Genomic DNA, 23,174 nt, shown 5'->3' with positions numbered 1-23,174 from the left:
ATCATGGGTTTCAGACCTCTGTTTAGTAATAAATATGATCAGAAATCCTGTTCATATGTCAATTTTATTTATGACTAGAATAAGAAACTCCAAAATTGCTGTTATCTTCCCTTTTAGTCTCCAAATTAGAGGAGTTCCTCTACCAACTAATTTTTATTCATTTGCTTACTCTGGGAGCTAACGTGGTCTTATATTTGAAAATGTGTGTATTATAAGAAAAAAAGCTAAATGTTAATAATTCTGTAGCATATTAAAAAGACAATGTCAAAAATCTATGCAGATCCAATTTCTAAATATTAAGTGAAATGAATGCTTACAGAATCTTTGGTTTCTGTTATTACTTAATTTCCATCAATTTAAAAAAATGGTTTCTGTTGACTTTTATTTATCACGAAGTGAAATAATAAGTAAAATAAGCTTTAAGAGGCCACGGAGAGTTAATTTTTTAATGTAATTTTTTTTTTTTTAATGAGATGGTCTTAAAACTTATTTGTTACTGGATGTAGGTGTTGGTCAACAACAAAGAATAGGTGGTGGTGTTTTAGTGGCTTAATCATGTCCAACTCTTTTGTGACCCCATGGACTGTAGCCCACCAGGGTCTTTTATCCATGAAATTTCCCATGCAAAAGTATTGTAGCGGTTTGCTATTTCCTTCTCCAGCAGATCTTCCTGACCTAAGGATCTAACCCAAGTCTCCTGCATTGGCAGGAGATCTCCTACATCTCAAGCAGATTCTTTACTGCTAAGCCACCAAGGAAGCCTATCTTCTACTGGATATAGACTTTCTATGTATGTTATTTAATAAATTGGATAAGTGGTACATAAATTAGTACAGAATTAGTATAATCATTGAACTAATATGTACTTTTTAAATTAATATACCCAATAACAGTAATGGTCTCTATTATAAACTCAGCTTTAAAAACTCTTTTTTATTAAAAGAGTTTAAAGAACACAACTCATGAAGGACACATCTGAGATTCCAACAAACGTTTGTCTGATTTAAAAAATCGTAAAATCACAATGTTATCCCACTATATCATACTGCCTTTTGGCAATGAATTTTCCACTTGAATACTGATAGGCAACAAATTTGAACAGTCTCATTGGTTCATTTTCTTTCTCTGGCAGCTGAACAGAGAATTGATTCAGAAGGTCCTAGTTAGCTAAATAGGGTGACACCAGCCACCAGGCTTCAGAGGCTCTCCTTCTCTAACAAAGCACTCCATAGCCAGGAGCTTTCATCATTACATGATCACAGAACTCTCTGTTCCCTTTCTTGCAGATAGATGTATAAAGACTGGGGATGGGAATGAGGATTAGCCAAAAATAATAAGCCTGACTCCTTTTATGAGCCAGCTCAAGTTATGCCTAACTGGAAATAATGAGACAGTGACTTGTCTCTACTACTTCTCTGCTTGTATGTTTTTCCCCAGTTGGACACTTTGTCATGTGGCATTAGAAATATATGTTTTGGACTCATTTGACTATCAAAAATTTAGGCACATGTCTCAAATGAAATACATGATAACTTTCTCAAGTGTATTTCAGATACAATGTATGGTAATGTTCAATAAGAATGATAAAATCTATGAGAATAGATATGCTTACATAGATATCATACTTGTAATTTATTATTTCACTTATTTTCCACATTTTTATCACTGAATTCCTGTGGCCATGTAAAGGTAAAATGCATCATTTCTGTCTTCACAAGTTTTGCAATCTAGTAAACACACAATATGTACAAATAAAGTAATTTAGTCACAATAATGGAGATAGAAGACGATGGAAATTGGTAGCATCGTTGAACATTCATCTTAAGCAGACTATTTTCCTCCTAGATTTCTGGTTTTCAGTTGGCTGGATAATAGAGTCCCTAAGACTATGGGTCATGAGAGAGAGAGTGTGACTGGAATAGACTAGAGGTGAGAGGGGGTGACCAGTTAATCCTTTATATAACTTTAAGTGACTCTGGACCACTTAAAAATGATTGGCATGACTGAATTGTACAGTTGTACAGGTTATACAGTTGTTTGGAGGTATTAGGCTATAAGTAGCCTATTTGAAGCTATGTGTATATAGGAAATTGTCCTGGTATGAAAAAGGAAATGAATATTTCAGAGATAAACTAAGGAAAGTCCTAAAAGAACTAACACGTACGACCTGACTGTCATATGATATCAAAAGAGGAAAGTTTCAATAAAACAAGAATGGTTAGAAAGTTCCCCAGCGAGGTCAGTCAAAAAACAAAATGAAATATGAACATAGTTTGAATAACGTGCATCATGTATTTCACTTTTTTTCATGGTTTTCTGTGTTTTTTGTTTTTGATTTCCACTAGGATTTATAGGAATATCAGGCCAGACCGGTGGTATTCTATAGACTGAGGAAGAGTGGAATATCTGTTGTCTCTTTTCATAGTTCATGGAGAGAATGAGCATGTATTGGAAACCATGAGCTGAAAATAAACCAATAGTAAGTGCAGAGGGAACAGTCATATATGAGGATGCCATGACAAGACTCTAATATCTTTGTAAATATAGGATTCAGTGATACTTATGGAACCCTACTAAGATTGTTTAAAAAAAAAAAAAACTCATAAATCAACAAATAACAAGCATAAAAAGAAGCAAAGCCTCTTTCAAAATTCATGGGATGATCGGAATCATAGCAGTTTTTAATGAAATATTGACATCGGTTTGTGTCTATGTGTTGGGTAAATGGCTAAACAGTATGATTTACTGAGAAAGAAAGAGGGAGAGAGGAAGGGAAGAAGGGTTGGACAGAGAGAAAGAGCTTGATTTAACCAATTGGCTCATGCAGTATTAGGGGCTGATTAGTTTATAGAGCAGGTCAGCAGGCAAGATACTCAGGCAAGATTTCTGTTAATAGTTTTGTGGCAGAGTTTCTTCTTTGTGAAAACTCAGTTTTTGTCTTTAAGGCCTTCAACTGACTGAATTAAATCCACTGACTTTATTGAAGGTAACCTCCTTTTAATTAAGTCAACTGATTCCAAATAATCACATCTGTGAAATACCTTCAGAGCAACACCTAGTGTTTAATTGGTGACCATATTCCAGCCAAGTTGACACGTGAGACTGTCACACTGAGTTTTTGGTTTTGCTGTTTTGTAAATGAAGATCTTGAGCAAGATATTGGCAAGTCTAGGTGTTAATTATATCACCAATAAAGTAAATATGGAATAGAACTTTCCTCATGGGAATACCTTAATTGTCTATATACATAAGGATTTAAATGCTTAAACCAGAATAAGTAATCAATGTTGCCTATCATTCACCTTTACAACTGAAACCATGTTTCCTAAACTAGAACACTGCCCAAGTAGAGTCATTGTACATGTCACTTTGAAACTGTCTATGACCAAAGGGTTAATTAGACACACTACAGTGTTTAAATATTTTCAACATTAATCCAAAAAAATGAGAATAACCATTTAGTACATGAAATGCCAAAAATTATAGCAATGCAAAAGAAAGCAGAAAAACAAATAAGAACAAAAGTAGAAATTAATGAATTTGAAAAGAATAAATAAGAACTGATAAATCTAGTAGCTGCCTTTCCAAAAAAAAAGAATAAAATTGTAATGTGTTCATTATTATTAATTATAGGAAATAAGAATACACAGAAACAAAAATGATGAAAAAGCTGAATATACAGAAGAAAGTGATAAACATTAAAGTTATGCATAACTCTATGGTGATAAAATATTCGAATATACTGAAATGGATGTTTTACAAGCAATGCCTAATTTATCATAATTGCCACAAAAAAAGAGGAGGAAAACTGAAACTGTTCAATAACCATAAAAGAAACTAAAGCACATTCAACATAAAATAAATTAGTATCAAAAATATGCTGAACTTATGGTGCTCTCTCTTTAAAAGACTATTTAGAACTCCATTAAAATGTGATTCTCTATTTCCTTAATGATGAAGGAGAGATGTGCCTCACACGTAATCAATAAATTAGCTGGCTCTGAAAACCAATGTGATTATGAATTTGTCAACAGAGAAAGGTTAAAGGTCTTAATGAGCGGAAATGTTGTTTGATTTACTTCCTTTACTTTCTATTGATTTGTGTCCCATAGATGCCATGTAGTTGAAAAGCATACTCATTTTTTAAGTGTTTACTAATATTGCTTTATTTTGGTAATTGACAAATGCTCTCAATAATTTTGTGGTTCATCCAGTCATGAACTCCAGTACAATGTTTTATAGACCAAATTAGTCTGAGATTTTAATAGCTCAACCATTACTTTTAATGGCCATTAAGGTTTGGAATTTTGTCAACAAACATCAAGTATACTCAACAATAATATATAATCAATAAGTTCAAGTAGATATTTAGTAAGCCATTTTTTACTAAAGTATAATTTTTTAACTTTTCATATGAAGTGTCTCTAAATTTATCTAGTTAAAAGATATTTAAATATTTGAATTTCGATTATTTAAAATATAATAAAATTAAAAGATTTCTGTAAAATGTGATCTTTAAAACTTTTACAAAAAGACATATAAGGCAATTAAAAGCTACTTCCTGTAAGAGATCGTATTTATCCACATATAAGAAATTATAGAAATAAATCTTTATGAAATAAATCTTTTTGAATTTCCTAAAACAAAGATACATAGTGTCAAACTCAGTCTATATTATTATAATAAAAATATGTTTTATTAAGTGGGTTTTAAATCAACAAATCTGATAAAAATCAACAACTCTGATAAAAATCAACAAAAATGTTAGTGTTATATCCTGGTAATTTATTTAATGATGACATGTTAACAATCTTCATTCTAATCAAAGTATATGTAAATAGCATGTAGTTTTACATGATAGACTTTTGAAATCACTTTTGTAATTTGAATTGCCATATTCATTGTGTGCAGTTAAATAAAACATTCTCTTTGATGACTCAGAGCCCTTAGAATGAAGCAGCCAAGCTGATACTGATTTTAGATGTCTTGTATCCAAAACAGTGCGATAATAAATTTATCTTGTTTTTTTAAGCCACCAGTTACTAGTACATTAATATGACAACCCTAAGAAACTAAAAACAGTTACTATCATTCAGGTATATATATTATGGAAACATGTGATATGCACCATATTCTAGGAATATCTTCTTTAGAAACTCTAGTTAAATTATTTTTTTAAGGAAAAATTTCCCTCTGTACTTTTGGTCTCATAGCCTTGGAAACACAGGAGCTACCATGAACTATGTTTTAGTTGCTCAAATTATTTATATTAGACGAATCATTGTTTATGAGTATATCTAAACATATAATGTATATAAAAGTTATGAGATATCTCTTGGTTTCATAAGAACTTCTGGGAACTCTGATTATAAATATATGATGAACAGCTATGTATTTACACACATACTTAGTTTAAATCTTCTAAATTATTAAGAAATTATGCCAACTGAATTACTAAAATTATTGAAGAATTCTAGAATTTTACAATCCCAAATTCTCTAATTAAACTTAGATAAAGTGATTATGTTATTTGACCTATGTAATACAGTCAAGCTTCAAAATCAGTTCAGTTCACTTCAGTTCAGTCGTTCAGTCGTGTCCGACTCTTTGTGACCCCATGAATCACAGCACGCCAGGCCTCCCTATCCATCACCAACTCCCGGAGTTCACTCAAACTCATGTCCACAGAGTCAGTGATGCCATCCAGCCATCTCATTCTCTGTCGTCCCCTTCTCCTCCCGCCCCCAACCTTTCCCAGCATCAGAGTCTTTTCCAGTGAGGCAACTTGTCGCATGAGGTGGCCAAAGTATTGCAGTTTCAGCTTTAGCATCAGTCCTTCCAATGATCACCCAGGATTGATCTCCTTTAGAATGGACTGGTTGGATCTCCTGGCAGTACAAGGGACTCTCAAGAGTCTTCTCCTGCACCACAGTTCAAAACCATCAATTCTTCGGCCATCAGCTCTTCACAGTCCAACTCTCACATCCATACACGACCACGGGAAAAACCATAGCCTTGACTAGATGAACCTTTTTTGGCAAAGTAATGTCTCTGCTTTTTAATATACTATCAAGGTTGGTCATAACTTTCCTGCCAAGGAGTAAGCGTCTTTTAATTTCATGGCTGCAATCAGCATCTGCAGTGATTTTGGAGCCCAAAAAAATAAAGTCTGACACTGTTTCCACTGTTTCCCCATCTATTTCACATAAAGTGATGGGACCAGATGCCATGATCTTTGTTTTCTGAATGTTGAGCTTCAAGCCAACCTTTTCACTCTCCACTTTCACTTTCATCAAGAGGCTTTTGAGTTCCTCTTCACTTTCTGCCATAAGGGTAGTGTCATCTGCATGTCTGAGGTTATTGATATTTCTCCCGGCAATCTTGATTCCAGCTTGTGCTTCTTCCAGCCCAGCGTTCCTCATGATGTACTCTGCATATAAGTTAAATAAGCAAGGTGACAATGTACAGCCTTGATGTACTCCTTTTCCTATTTGGAACCACTCTGTTGTTCCATGTACAGATCTGACAGTTGCTTCCTGACCTGCGTACAGGTTTCTCAAGAGTCAGGTCAGGTGGTCTGGTATTCCCATCTCTTTCAAAATTTTCCACAGTTTATTGTGATCCACACAGTCAAAGGCTTTGGCATAGTCAATGAAGCAGAAATAGATGTTTTTCTGGAACTCTCTTGCTTTCTCCATGATCCAGTGGATGTTGGCCATTTGATCTCTGGTGCCTCTGCTTTTTCTAAAACCTGCTTGAACATCTAGGAGTTCACGGTTCACATATTGCTGAAGCCTGGCTTGGACAGTTTTGAACATGACTTTACCAGCGTGTGAGATGATTGCAATTTTGCAGTAGTTTGAGCATTCTTTGGCATTGCCTTTCTTTGGGATTGGAATGAAGACTGACCTTTTCCAGTCCTGTGGCCACTGCTGAGTTTTCCAAATTTGCTGGCATATTGAGTGCAGCACTTTCACAGCATCATCTTTCAAGATTTAAAATAGCTTAACTGGAATTCCATTACCTCCACTAGCTTTGTTCGTAGTGATGCTTTCTAAGGTCCACTTGACTTCACATTCCAAGATGTCTGGCTCTAGGTCAGTGATCACGTTATCATGACTATCTTGGTCGTGAAGATCTTTTTTGTACAGTTCTTCTGTGTATTCTTGCCACCTCTTCTTAATATCTTCTGCTTCTGTTAGGTCCATACCATTTCTGTCCTTTATCGAGCCAATCTTTGCATGAAATGTTCCCTTGGAATCGCTAATTTTTTTGAAGAGATCTCTTGTTTTTCCTATTCTGTTTTCCTCTATTTCTTTGCATTGATCGCTGAGGAAGGCTTTCTAATCTCTCCTTGCTGTTCTTTGGAACTCTGCATTCAGATGCTTATATCTTTCCTTTTCTCCCTTGCTTTTCACTTCTCTTCTTTTCACAGCTATTTGTAAGGCCTCCTCAGACAGCCATTTTGCTTTTTTGCATTTCTTTTCCATGGGGATGGTCTTGGTCCTTGTCTCCTGTACAGTGTCACGAACCTCCGTCCAGAGTTCATCAGTCTCTCTATCTATCAGATCTAGTCCCTTATATCTATTTCTCACTTCCACTATATAATCATAATGGATTTGATTTAGGTCATATCTGAATGGTCTAGTGGTTTTCCCTACTTTCTTCAATTTCAGTCTGAATTTGGCAATAAGGAGTTCATGATCTGAGCCACAGTCAGCTCCTGGTCTTGTTTTTGCTAACTGTATTCAGCTTCTCCATCTTTGGCTGCAAAGAATATAATCAATCTGATTTCGATGTTGACCATCTGGTGATGTCCATGTGTAGTCTTCTCTTGTGTTGTTGGAAGAGGGTGTTTGCTATGACCAGTGCGTTCTCTTGACAAAATTCTATTAGCCTTTGCCCTGCTTCATTTCGTGCTCCAAGGCCAAATTTGCCTGTTACTCCAGGTGTTTCTTGACTTCCTACTTTTGCATTCCAGTCCCCTATAATGAAAAGGACATCTTTTTAGGGTGTTAGTTCTAAAAGATCTTGTAGGTCTTCATAGAACCGTTCAACTTCGGCTTCTTCAGCGTTACTGGTTGGGGCATGGACCACAGCCAAATGTGGTCCACTGGAGAAGGGAATAGCAAACCACTTCAGGATACTTGCCTTGAGAACCCCATGAACAGTATCAAAGGGCAAAATGATAGGATACTGAATGAGGAATTCCCCAGGTCGGTAGGTGCCCAGTATGCTACTGGAGATCAGTGGAGAAATAACTATAGAAGGAATAAAGGGATGGAGCAAAAGCAAAACCAATACCTAGTTGTGGATGTGACCAGTGATAGAAGCAAGGTCCGGTGCTGTAAACAGCAATATTGCCTAGGAACCTGGAATTTAGGTCCATGAATCAAGGCAAATTGGAAGTGGTCAAACAGGAGATGTCAAGAGTGAACATAGACATTCTAGGAATCAGTGAATTAAAATGGACTAGAATGGGTGAATTTAACTCAGATGACCATTATATCTACTACTGTGGGCAGGAATCCCTTAGAAGAAATGGAGTAGCCATCATGGTCAACAAAAGAGTCCGAAATGCAGTACTTGGATGCAATCTTAAAAACGACAGAATGATTTCTGTTCATTTCCAAGGCAAACCATTCAATATTACAGTAATCCAGGCCAATGCCCCAACCAGTAATGCTGAAGAAGCTTCAAAATAGAATCCATTTAATCTGTTTATTTCATATTTTTATATTTTATTTCATATTTTATATTTCCTTATATTTATCCATGAATGTAGAAGTTTCTCTTCATCAGATATTTATGCATAAATTATTCATGGATTTTACTACTTCTTTACATTATTAATTTGTGCTGAACAAATAAATGCTCATATTTTTAGCTGAAACACTAAATTATGCAAATATTACCATTCCTATGATTCAGCATATCAATTGATATGAGATATGATTCACTGGTACTTTCTGCTTGATTGCTTTTCTGTGTTTGTTGGATTTACTATTCTAAGGACAGTATTTGTAATTTAGTTTTCTGTTTGAATATATACAAGATATGATTATGTCTAGTCTAAACACTGGATTGTTTCTCTCTGTGACTTTTAGAGAGATGTGTAACAGCATGTCATGATCCTGCCACTTCATGGAATACAACTACCACATCAGCCAGCTGCTCTGGTAGTTCAAGATAAGTCCTGAGTATTAGGAGCAATTAAGATCAAGGTGCCTTTCTGGTATCAACAGGTGTTTTCTGTCCAATGTGTCTATTTGTGGGCATAGATATTCAAATAATGGGTCCCTTTTGAAGTCTATGGCTCCATCACATTAACAGCACTTCCAGATGAGGTAGTCCTGCCCAATGTTCTAGCTTCTTCTATAACCCTTGACCCTCCAAATTAGAGAATTTCAGTTTTTATTGATTTCCATATTAGTTCTTAATATATTACAGCTTCCTAGTTGATGAGCATATTTTCAGTATGTCTAATAGGAATTTATGTTGTATGGTACCATATTCAGGCTTCTTCTGATGGATATCTTCAATATTGTTTTTTATATCCCTTTGGTCATTTTTGTTTGTATGTGTGTGTGGGGGTACACTTGTGTTTTTGAGGTGAGTGGTGTCAAACACCTGTAAACAGATCACTCTCTTTTAAAATTATAGAAGTGGAATTTTCATCGTGACACCTGAAAAAATTCTATGAAACTATGAAAAATATGCCCATGTCTAAGCATGGAGAAATGTCTGTGATATAAATTAAAATGTAAAAGTCTATAAAATGTATTATACCATATTTACAACTAAGCACAATATACACAGGGAAAAATAGAAGCATATGTTAACAGTGCTGTTAGAATGACAAAAATATTTTTCATTTCTTTCCACTTTCTGTATATTATTTACTGATTTTTCAACAAAACTGGAGTGTGAACAAGTAAAATATGCTATCACTATGCCTAATAATATTGAGTACTTATTATTTACTAAGTGATATATCAAGCATTTTATTTTGAAAGTTAAGCATAAGAAAATTCATCAAAGTAGATATGACCTGCTTTTCTTCAGTGAGGTCACTGAGACTTCAAGCTGTTATGTGATACCTGAAATTTATGTAGCTGTTAATTGACAAAACTTGTATTCAAAATCAGAATTTTAGGACTTTGTAGTTCTATATCATTCTTTAAAACAATGGTGCCACTCAAAAGTTCAGGTTTCTACTTTTCATCAAGATATATGTACAGACATAAGTGAAAAGAAATGATTTTAAAGCTAAAATACATGACTGGTTTTGCAGTAATGTGTTTTAACTTGGTTTCTTAATGATATTGCTTCTTGGTGAGATGTGAAAGTAGAAATACTTTGTTTTTTTTCAGTGACAGAGCACACAGGAGCCAAAATATAAAGAGAATGTGGTTCTAACATTGATATTTATTTGATAATATTGTTTTATTCTTGTTTTTATCAAGTTGATATTACTGAACTTGATATAATGAAAGTATATAGCTGCTAATAGTTACATGCATTTCAGGCACTTCAATAATAAAATATTTTTTACTAGAAATGTTTAGAACATTTAGAATAGAAAAGAGAAACCAGAGCATACTTTCAAATTAAGTGAAAGTTACTAAAAATACTTCAAATACATTTATTAAATGTAAGAATAATTAAAAGAACTATATAATTTGAAACAGAGTTAAGAAAGCCAATCTGAACACATACTTGTAGAACATGTTTTTCATCTACTGAGCATTAAAGTAAAATCTAGTTACCTCTATAACAAGACCATGTGTATTTGCTTTTGAATTACTATCTGATCAACTTGGTATTTTTTGATGCTAATTAGATGCACCAACATTTACCCTTATCCGGCCTTAAACAAAACAGAAGACTCATGAGGATGAAATATAAATTTTGCAAATGTTAAAGGAATAAAGCATCTGCAAGATATTTTACGTAAGCATCATAGAATGTATCCCAAAAGGCATTGCTTGAAACTACGAAAAGGTTTGTTATTCATATCAAAATGAATAGCATACGGTACATTTGGGAGATCAAAACATATTGCCTTCTAATTCTTCTTATATGTCCTAGATTTTCATATGAAATGGAAATACAGTTTTCATAGGTCAGCTGCTATTTTGGATCAAGCATAATATTTCTATTTATAACATGATATATTTACTTCACAGATCAAAGAGGTTAATTATCTTATGAAAGTTAGCATAAGATTGTAAATGAAATGGAAGGTCAGGTATTACAAATACCACAGCAAAGTCCTTTTTTTTAAATTATACCTTCTCCTATCTAAACAGAGGCTGCTTCATATAGGTATAAAGGTAACTATCCAAAACTGTTGTGAACTCATGTAACTGTAAACATACCATTTCCACAAAGGATATATAAATTCCAAGTAAAAATTATTTTATATTATTTCACTTTATTATTTTATTAAAGCGTAGCTCAGGGTCTACTAATTTCTAACTAAAAGCAGTCATTTTTTATTAGTCAGAAAAAAAACCACATTTTGCTGTATACATAAAAGTCACTTCAAGATAGGATTACTTCCGTTACTTATATTTTTAGTATTTTAAATAATGGTACAATATTAACATGGCATTTTAATATTTATTTCTAGTTAGAAAATACAGATCACAAGAGCTACCATTTAATGGATACAGTCTACAAACCTAGACAGCATGTTAAAAAGCAGAGACATGACTTTGCTGACAAAGGCCCATCTAGTTAAAACTGTGGTTTTTCCAGTAGTCATATATGAATGTGAGAGTTGGACCATTAAGAAAACTGAGCACCAAAGAATTGATGCTTTTGAACTGTGGGTTTGGAGAAGACTCTTGAGAGTCCCTTGGACTTCAAGGAGAACCAACCAGGCACTCCTAAAGGAAATCAACCCTGAATATTCATTGGAAGGACTGATGTTAAAGCTGAAGCGCCAGTACTTTGGCCACCTAATGGGAAGAGCAGTTGTTCACTCAGTCATGACCAACTCTTTGTGACCCCATGGACTGCAGCATGCCAGGCTTCCCTGTCCTTTGCCATCTTCCAGAGTTTGCTCAAACTCATGTCCATTGAGTCAGTGACGCCATCCAACGATCTCATCCTCTGTCCTCCCCTTCTCCTCCTGCCTTCAATCTTTCCCAGCATCAGAGTCTATACCAGTGAGTCAGCTCTTCGCATCAGGAGAAGACCATGATGCTGGGAAAGACTGAGGGCAGGAAGGGAAGGGGAAGACAAAGGATGAGATGGTTGGAAGGCATCATCGATTCAATGCACATGAGTTTGAGCAAATTCCAGGAGATAGTGAAGGACAAGGAAGCATGGCATGCTGCAGTCTGATGTGACTTAACAACTGAACAACAACAATAATCACTTTAATAGCTATTATTAACTATTTTAATCAAAATGCAGCTTAGGATATTTGTAAACAAAAGAAATCTAAATGAGTTGAGATTCAACTTAATGTGTTTTATTCCAATAACTTCAGTCATTACTGTCTTGATTCCTAGGAAACTAGTTGGGAACTATCAGTCAAATACAACACTGGAGTCCTCCCCATACAACGGGTCCATACTCTCTTTGAAGTTGAGTGTTACTCCAGGGAGCTCAACCTCATGCTCTATGACAACCTAGAGAGATGGGATGGGGCAGGAGGTGGCAGGGAGGCTTAAGAAGGAGGGGATATTATGTATAACTGATTCATGATGTATGGCAGAAACCATACAACATTGTAGAGTAATTATCCTTCATTTAAAAATAACTTTTAAAAGATCATGGTTATTTTTCAAGGGGTTCTGCTGCCACCCCCTCAAAACTGAACCTTGAAAATAGCTTTGGTTTTCAAATTACTTAATTTGCTTTGATTATACATTTCATTATAACAAGTCAGTCCTAAGTTCATTAACTCATTCACTCAGGGACCCAACTGTAAATCCAGAAATGGAATTCTACTTTTATTTCTATTCCTGACCGTATGCAGAGAGAGAAAAAAATGAGGTCATCTTTAATGAGCATACCTGCCTAGGTTCATCTTGAGAGGTCTACAATTCTGAATGTACCCAGGTTATCTTAGAAGGTTCAGGGGTGGGACAGATTCACTCAGAAGGGAGAAAATTCTCACATCATAATTATATTTATGTACTCTGAAGTTTCACTAATTTTTTTCACAGGCAAAACATAGCACTAAAAAAGACTGAACTGAACTGAACTGAAAAGAGTGGGAGCCATATTTGTTCAAATGTATTAATCATCAAGTAATGTCTGAAGATTTCAGTTCAGTTCAGTTCAGATGCTCAGTCGTGTCCGACTCTTTGTGACCCCATGAATCACAGCACGCCAGGCCCCCCTGTTCATCACCAACTCCCGGAGTTCACTCAAACTCATGTCCATTGAGTCAGTGATGCCATCCAGCCATCTCATTCTCTGTCAGCCCCTTCTCTTCCTGTCCCGAATCCCTCCCAGCATCAGAGTCTTTTCCAGTGAGTCAACTCATCACATGAGATAGCCAAAGTATTGGAGTTTCAGCTTTAGCGTCAGTCCTTCCAGTGAACACCCAGGACTGATCTCCTTTAGAATGGACTGGTTGGATCTCCTTGCAGTCCAAGGGACTCTAAAGAGTCTTCTCCAACACCACAGTTCAAAACCATCAATTCTTCAGTGATCAGCTTTCTTCACAGTTCAACTCTCACATCCATACATGACCACTGGAAAAACCATAGCCTTGACTAGACGGACCTTTATTGGCAAAATAATGTCTCTGCTTTTTAATATGCTATCTAAGTTATGTCATAACTTTCCTTCCAAGGAGTAAAGGTCTTTTAATTTCATGGCTGAAATTACCATCCGCAGTGATTTTGGAGCCCCCCAAAATAAAGTCTGACACTGTTTCCTCTGTTTCCCCATCTATTTCCCATGAAGTGATGGGACCAGAAGCCATGATCTTAGTTTTTCTGAATGTTGAGCTTCAAGCCAAATTTTTCACTCTCCTCTTTCACTTTCATCAAGAGGTTTTTAGTTCCTCTTCACTTTCTGCCATAAGGGTGGTGTCATCTGCATATCTGAGGTTACTGTTATTTCTCCTGGCAATCTTGATTCCAGCGTGTGCTTCTTCCAGCCCAGCGTTCCTCAGGATGTACTCTGCATAGAAGTTAAATAAGCAGGGTGACAACATACAGCCTTGACGTACTCCTTTTCATATTTGGAACCCGTCTGTTGTTCCATGTCCAGTTCTAACTGTTGCTTCCTGACCTGCATACAGGTTTCTCAAGAGGCAGGTCAGGTGGTCTGGGATTCCCATCTTAGAATTTTCCACAGTTTATTGTGATCCACATAGTCAACTTTGGCATAGTCAATGAAGCAGAAATAGATGTTTTCCTGGAACTCTCTTGCTTTTTCCATGATCCAGCAGATGTTGGCAATTTGATCTCTGGTTCCTCTCTCTTTTCTAAAACCTGCTTGAACATCTGGAAGTTCACGGCTCACGTATTGCTGAAGCCTGGCTTGGAGAATTTTGAGCATGACTTTACTAGCGTGTGAGATGAGTGCAATTGTTCAGTAGTTTGAGCATTCTTTGGCATTGCCTTTCTTTGGGATTGGAATGAAAACTGACCTTTTCCAGTCCTGTGGCCACTGCTGAGTTTTCCAAATTTGCTGGCATATTGAGTGCAGCACTTTGACAGCATCATCTTTCAGGATTTGAAATAGCTCTACTGGAATTCCATCACCTCCACCCACTTTGTTCATAGTGATGCTTTCTAAGGCCCACTTGACTTCACATTCCAAGGTGTCTGGCTCTAGGTGAGTGATCACACCATCATGATTATCTTGGTTGTAAAGATCTTTTTTGTATAGTTCTTCTGTGTATTCTTGCCACCTCTTCTTGATATCTTTTGCTTCTTTTCAGTTCAGTTCAGTTCAGTCGCTCAGTCGTGTCCGACTCTCTGCGACCCCATGAATCACAGCACGCCAGGCCTCCCTGTCCATCACCAACTCCCGGAGTTCACTCAAACTCATGTCCACAGAGTCAGTGATGCCATCCAGCCATCTTATTATCTGTCGTCCCCTTCTCCTCCCCCCGCCAACCTTTCCCAGCATCAGAGTCTTTTCCAGTGAGTCAACTCGTTGCATGAGGTGGCCAAAGTATTGGAGTTTCAGCTTTAGCATCAGTCCCTCCAATGAACATCCAGGATTGATCTCCTTTAGAATGGACTGGTTGGTTCTTTTAGGTCCATACTATTTCTGTCCTTTATTGAGCCCATCTTTGCCTGAAATGTAAAGGAGAAGGGCAAGGCTACTGAGGATTTCAGTGACCATTATATAGGCTAGTTAGGCAGAAACTGCACTTTACTGGTGTGATTTCAAATAGCAGATTGTATATGAGCTAAATGTTAGACATCTCAAAGGCAATGAAAGAAAATGGGGAGAAGAAAAATAATAGGACTATAATAGTAAAAGATATCCCAAATTTGAATGGCATAGGAACTAAAATAGAAAGGATTACAGTGTCTAAACAGAATCAAAGAAATGTACACCTTTAAAGAAATATTTCAAATATGTTGAAATATATATTGGTATACAGTTTATTAGTACACCATTGCAGCAGTTTCAGTGAGAATGTCATGGGAAGGAGATGGTCCATCCCATCCCAGGCCTGCTGGGCCCATCCCCACACATCCCTTAACGTCTCTACTCCACTTTACTTTGTTAAGAAGGCCTATTCTGACTGCCCTGTATAAGGAACTGTTCCCTCATGGCTCAGTTGGTAAAGAATACACCACAATGCAGGAGACCCCAGTTCAATTCCTGGGTTGGGAAGATCCCCTCAAGAAGGGATAGACTACCCACTGCAGTATTCTTGGGCTTCACTTGTGGCTCAGCTGGTAAAGAATCCGCCGGCAATACAGGAGACTTGGGTTCCATCCCTGGGTTGGGAAGATCCTCTGGAGAAGGGAAAAGCTATCAACTCCAGTATTCTGGCCTGGAGAATACCATGGATTGTATAGTCCTAGGGTCACAAAGAGTTGGACACAACTGAGCGACTTACACTACACACACACACCATTTTATATATATATATATATATATATACAACATTTTATATACATTGGTATACCATTTGGAGAAGGGCATGGCAGCTCACTCATGTATTCTTGTCTGGAGAATTCCATGGACAGAGGAACCTGGCAGACTACAATCCATGGGTCACATAGCGTCGGACATGACTCAGTAACTAACATACATGCACCATTTTAAAGACACAAATATGAATATTAAAAATTTAAAAGCAAAGAAAATAAAAATACATAATAAATCTAAAAGAACAAGAATCAAGCTGTGGAAAACTTTCTTCAACTAGCTTTTAAAAGACAATGGAGAAACTGCTTCAAAATTTAAGGGAAAATGATTGTGAACCGATCATTCTATTTCCACGTATCTCCTTTTGATTTTAACTTCCGGTTCTGTAACCCAACCACCCCCTATTGCCACCATTGGGGCTAAGGAATAAAATAAGAACAAAGACCTAAGCAAAATGTGAGTCCAACCCAGGACAATAATAAACACGAGTCCTATGAAATTATATATGCTGCAAATCTATAGAAGTATGCATTATAATGAAGTAAATGAATGAAATTCACTAGTAAGGCTATCTCTAAGGGAGAAAATGTCCCTATTTCTAAAAATGAACCTCAAGTGATGCCTGAGCACAAGAGAAATTCTGTGCTAACAATGATTTTCTCAAAGAATGTACTTATTAATACATAGCCATAGGATTCTTAAATTTAATATTTACTTTCAAAAAGTATAAAAACATAATTGGTATGTTTGGGAACTGCAATTTGAGAGGAAAGGTAAATGAAAAGTAGGGAAGACTAATATCTTTAATATGTAAAACAGGAGTAGAAATACAGTTGTGGCTGATGGAATATGAAATAGAAATACAAATGTACATTTTCAAATGTAGAGTTAAACCTTGGAGTGGTAGGAAAGGGTAAAAATTATGTCAAATACATCCTTATCTATCAAAGGAGGAAGTAAACAAAATATATATCAAGTTGATTTTTCAAAAAATTTCTTTAAGCCTAATATTTAGAGAAGCATTTGTGTATTAGTAAAAACACATGCCAAAATACTCTAAAAATTTATAGTGGTTCAGATAAAATAAAGATTTTTTTTCCTCACTTATCAGTCAAAAGGTAAAAAGGTGTTCCAAGCTAGATAAGATGTTTTACTCTGACAACTCTTCCAAAGACCTAGGTTCCTAATATTTTTTCCCTCAGTCTTCATGGGACGATATCCAGTCTATCTGATTAAAGCTGACTGGACAGTACCATCCCTCCACATAGATGTGGAAAGAGATAATGTGGAAGCCAAGCAAAATGTTCCTTTTCAAATAGCATGACCTGAGAATTTAACTCATACTCATGTGACAAAATTAATCTCATGATCATATCTGGGTATCAGAGAATCTGGGCACTGTTTTTTCTACCCAATTGGCCATGTATCTACTAAAACAAGAGTGTTTCTATTACTTTAATAGCAAAGAAAAATGGATATTGAGAACTGTTATCATTGTCCTCCATAATCCACCCTCCTGCCACTGAGTGTCTAAATGCCCTCTCTTTCTTTTCTCTTTCAGATCTAACTGGGGAATTTTTAAAAATTTATTTTTAATTGGAAAATAATTTCTTTACAATATTCTGTTGGTTTCTGCTATACATCAACATGAATCAGCCATAAGTTTACATATCCCCTCCTTCCCTCCTCCCACCCCATCTCACCCCTCTAAGTTCTCACAGAGAACTGGGTTTGAGCCCCCTGAGTCATACAGCAAATTCCCAAAGGCTATTTATTTTACATATTTGTTGTTCAGTGGCTAAGTAGTTTCTGACTCTTTGTAAGCCCATGGACTGCAGCATGTCGGGCTTCCCTGTCTTTCACTATCTCCCCGGAGCTTGCTCAAATTCATACCCATTGAGTCGGTGATGCCATCCAACCATCTCATCCTCTGTCGTCCCCTTCTCCTCCTGCCCTCAATCTTTCCCAGCATCAGAGTTTTTCCCAATGTCTTTTACATATGGTAATCTATATGTTTCAGTGCTACTCTCTCAATTGGTCTCACCCTCTTCTTCCCTCTCTTCACTTTACATACAGCATAACCACCCCTTCAACAGGAGAAACTCACACGAGTCTTTTAATGCACTTATCTTAAATTTCAGCATCTTTGCCTTAGGTCATCACAGGTTAACAGTCACCAAATATTTTTCTACAATCTACCACTCAGTAACAAATTCAGGTTTTTGGTTTTGTTTTGTTTTTAACAGCATTATCCCTCTTGTGATGCCAGCCACCACAGTATGAGGACAGGAAGCTGGAGAATGGCAGGAAAAGCCACAGCTCTAAATTCTCCCCTGAGTCTTACGCAGACTTAAGAGTTTATAATTCGAAAACAATACATCACTTTGTTTCTCTTAATTTAAGGTGTTTGAGAAGTTTTGAGATCTGTACTTAGATGTTTCTTTTACAACTTGTGTCGGTGGACTAAGAAACTAGTATTCAGATCTCTGAAGACATGCAGTTCATGTTTATTTGGCAATAGATTTTATTAAAATTACCCAGTCCACACTTATGGTCTTAAAGATGGTTCTCCTTTCCATGAATTGAGACTTTTAATAGTCTGGAAGGGCAGGAGAACTATTTTATTCTGAATTAATTAATGGCCATAATCATCTATCATTTGCTGTCAGAGTAAAACAATGTTGAGTTAGTTTTGTTTTAATATATATTAGTCTTTTAATGATCCTATATCTCTACCTAAATAAAATGCCTTAAAAGTTAAAAAAAAAAAAGAAAAAAAGGAAAGGCCAATTTCTGCATTAAAAAGGACATAGGTTAATTCAAACTCATTCATGTCCTTGAGGAGTATAGTAATTGGACAGTCAGGTCACATAACTGGCTATACTCTATGATGGTACCCAGGCACCCAAGTTTCTTTATTCTTATTACTCTATCTTCCTGCCTGATAGAAGCTGGTTCACTAATACCACGTTTGTTTTTCCCTGGGGATGAAGAAAGAAAGCCAAGAGAAGACTATTATTTTAATTTTTAAAATTTGTAGCCAGAAGTTACTCTTACACCATTGGCTTTAATTCAGTCACAGGACACATCCGGCAGTAAGATAGGCTGGCGAGGAAGGTTTCTAGCTTTGTATAGAGTCCTATTGCTAAATGGAATAAGGGAAGAATAAGTAATGAGGGAAAATTAGAAGTCTGTCATAGGGGAAAAAACAGGAAAGACATAGAAATAATTAAAGTTGTCTCTGGATATGGATGCAGGGAGAGGATAATTATGGTGGAAAGTCTTTATTTTCATAATTGAACTGAGATGTAATTATTTGATATTTAAAAAAATCATGTTGCATGTAGTACTTTGATTATATTTTAAAAATTAAACTACAAAACAATATATAACACTGTGAAATCATGAAGGAATAATCAAAGGAGAATGCAAAGACATAGCATCAAGATAAAAATATGTATACTTGGAAATAGTGCTGGAAGAGTTTCTGATACAGAAATTAACATTGAGAGCTTTGGATAGTATTTGTAGGAAGAAATATAGAGATTCCTAAGTTTCCTGAGGTTAGTAAAACAGAAGTTCTCTTCTCTCTTTTCTAACACCTACAGCATGGCCCCTTAACATTTTTATACCTTGAACAACTATGAGAGAGAGAACAAGAAAAATGGAAGCAAAATGGATCAAAGAAAATTATATTTTAGCTTTTACTTCAGAATTCTTGCCTTAACCACAAAGCAAAACTGACAGTGAAAGATAGACTTAGAAGTATGTATTATACAAAGGCACATGTTTATATTCACGTGGGGTATATGTGTATGGTGTGTGTGTGTGTCTATGAGGTTGGAGAAAGAGGGGACATGGGAGCTTTTTCAAATAATATAATTTCATGTTTTATTTGTGTGAAATGTTACTATTATTAACTAATTTCCTCTTATTTGTGTTAGACACATTGTCTATTTCTAGTCTTTAAATAGTAATATGAAATTTCAAAATAGAATGAAAAAGTAGAAATATATATATGTTTTTGGTCTCATATTTCTCAATTCTAATACAATATGACATTTATCGACATAAATTATTACAGAAGGACAGAATTAAAATGAAAGCCTATATATTGCATATATTCCTACACCATTAATTTAGGGCTGAGAAAACTGAAACTCAAATTACGTATCTCACTCAAGATCATTTTCATTGGATCTGTAAGTAATACAAGTCTAACTGCTAATGAAAATTATGAGAAGGTGATAGGATTTTGGTCATCAGTCACACATATGCAGACACTATGAAAAGATCTTTAAAAACTTATAAGTGAATAAAGGTTATTTTAAAAATGATGACTATATAATTCAAAATAGGAAGGCATTAAAGAAATATATCCTTACTGAAACACACATGTTTAGATTACATAACTACTTTAAAAGTACAACCCAAATTTATTACCTATTTTTATTGCTGAAATAAATCTTTTCAAAAATTTATTGTGATGACATTTACATTTAAATAAAGAAATTTCTTGAAGCCATGATTTTCATAATTATCAATATTTTAATATGTAATGTGAGATTGTTATTGCATTTAAATTGCTTTTTTAAAGTTAAGACAATAGTAGCATGTAAGAACTATTTTTAACCACAAAAGTACATTATGTACAGTGAAAATAAAATCACAAATACATTTAAAATAATATATACATTTGATTAGATTCTATTCCTACTATTAATATGATTTATTGTTTATCTTGTATATAACACTCTTCTTCATTTTGAAGACATTTCTAAAAATGTATTTCTCATTTATCTTCTGTAATACCAAAATATTGCTTAATTTACTCATTAGGAAGACCTGAATTTCAAATATATTTCTAGAAATATTCATGATCATTTCGGTTTCATCATTAACCACGAAGATAGTAACCATTAGTTCTTCAATCTCCTGAAATCATCATGAAAGTCATCATTATGCAGCTTCTCTGTTGTCTCCTAATTATAAAACTGGCCACGCACCAAGGACAACTGTGCCCCGGAATTAGTGATAAAGGCCAAGTGCACCCAGCAATGCTTCTACTTATGCAGCTGTTGCTGCTCTGCCACCCAGCAGAAACCTTATGAAATTCTATGTTAGCTGCTTCACCGCTTTTTGATATCTGAGAAGCCATTCTTCCTTTAAAGCTATTATAAATAAGTGGGTGAAAGAAAAAAAATATATACAAAATACCGGTGGAGTGAAAGAAAAAGTTTATTCCCCACTATGGTGTATAATCACTTCATGTGGCCTTCTGAATGTGGAGGGAGTTATTGTTAAACGTAAGGTAATTGTTGCAAATTAGAATGACTTCTCCTTAGCAAAACTTGATATTTTGACTAACTTTTATTTTACTTTATAGGAATGAGAAGTGTGTCAGATAAATTTTTATTAATACAAAAGATGCATATAAGGTAGAAGAAAATGTGAAATGGAACTTGATTCCATGGATTTTGAAATATTAAGTTAAAAATATTGGTTTGTTTTTATTATCTACTTCATAAAAGAAATCTAATTCTTCACTCCTGGCAGCATGATAAATCATAGTTTTTGAAAACACTAGGCTAAAGTATTTTGACATTTCAGGACATGGTAAATATTTTATGAACCAAGAGGGACCAGTTCAGCTTATTGCATTGGCTAATTCTAAGCACATCAATATTTTCTGTGGAAATAAACTAGTCTGAAAAGAAAACTGAGAAAATATTTTAAAACATGATTAAAGTTGGAGAAGACTCTTGAGAGTCCCTTATATTGCAAGGAGATCCAACCAGTCCATTCTAAAGGAGATCAATCCTGGATGTTCATTGGAGGGACTGATGCTAAAGCTGAAACTCCAATACTTTGGCCACCTCATGCGGCGAGTTGACTCACTGGAAAAGACTCTGATGCTGGGAAAGGTTGGGGGCGGGCGGAGAAGGGGACGACGGAGAATGAGATGGCTGGATGGCATCACCGACTCAATGGACATGAGTTTGAGTGTACTCCGGGAGTTGGTGATGGACAGGGAGGCCTGGCGTGCTGTGATTCATGGGGTCGCGGAGAGTCGGACACGACTGAGCGACTGAACTGAACTGAACTGAACTGAAAGTATGTATACAGTCACCATGATATTTAGAACTTTGACTTGGCCTTACTAGATTATTATTTGTTAAAGTAGATGTGAAATTCTTACTATTGACTCAGCTAAACGTAATTGATGGAAAAGGAGGAGTTTTAATGTTCCCTGGTGAGGAAATTGCTTGATGGTAGTAGTAAGTCACTTATGAACTGCATCATGCTTTTTAAACCCAAGGAATATCAGACTTCATGCTAACAGAATCTAAAAAAGACACGACTACATTCCATGAAAAAGTTAAATGATAAAAAAAGCAGTTTAAAGGTATAACTTCCTATTCCTCTTGAAGACTGCTTCTCAGAGAATCATTGACAATGGTCTGACCCTGTATCATACATTCATTATAGAAACTACATATGATTTATTGTAATGTCACCTCCATACCCATAAAAGATCAAATTATAAGTACTTCATGTTCATGTTAGTGAGAAACAAATATGTTAAAAAATAATTATTCATTATATTTTGAAATATTGCAATAATTTTATCAACTTTGTTGTTTTTATGAAATACTTATTATCAAAACTGATGAAATGATTGGAAAGAGAATTTAATTACAAGCTGATGTAGTTGGAGAAAAAGAAACCATTTGATTTTGATTCAGAGAAATCAACTCTGAATATCCATTAGAAGGATTGGTGCTGAAGCTGAAGCTCCAATACTTTGGCCACCTGATGGGAAGAGCCAACTCACTGGAAAAGACCCTGATGCTGGGAAAGATTGAGGGCAAGGGAAGAAGGGGGGTAACAGAGAATGAGATGGTTGGATGGCATCACTGACTCAATGGACATGAGTTTGAGCAAACTCAGGGAGATAGTGAAGTACAGGGAAGCCTGGCATGCTACAGTTCATGGAGTCAATCATACGCAACTTAGCAACTGAACAACAATAGCAACAACAAACCATTTGAGGGGTACCTCCATCATGGACTGAACTTTGAGTC

The sequence above is a fragment of the Moschus berezovskii genome, chromosome 19, assembly GCF_049115385.1.
Source record: "Moschus berezovskii isolate FMDL1 chromosome 19, NW_MosBer_1.0, whole genome shotgun sequence".
Taxonomy (NCBI): Eukaryota; Metazoa; Chordata; class Mammalia; order Artiodactyla; family Moschidae; genus Moschus; species Moschus berezovskii.
This window is presented reverse-complemented; position numbering follows the sequence as displayed.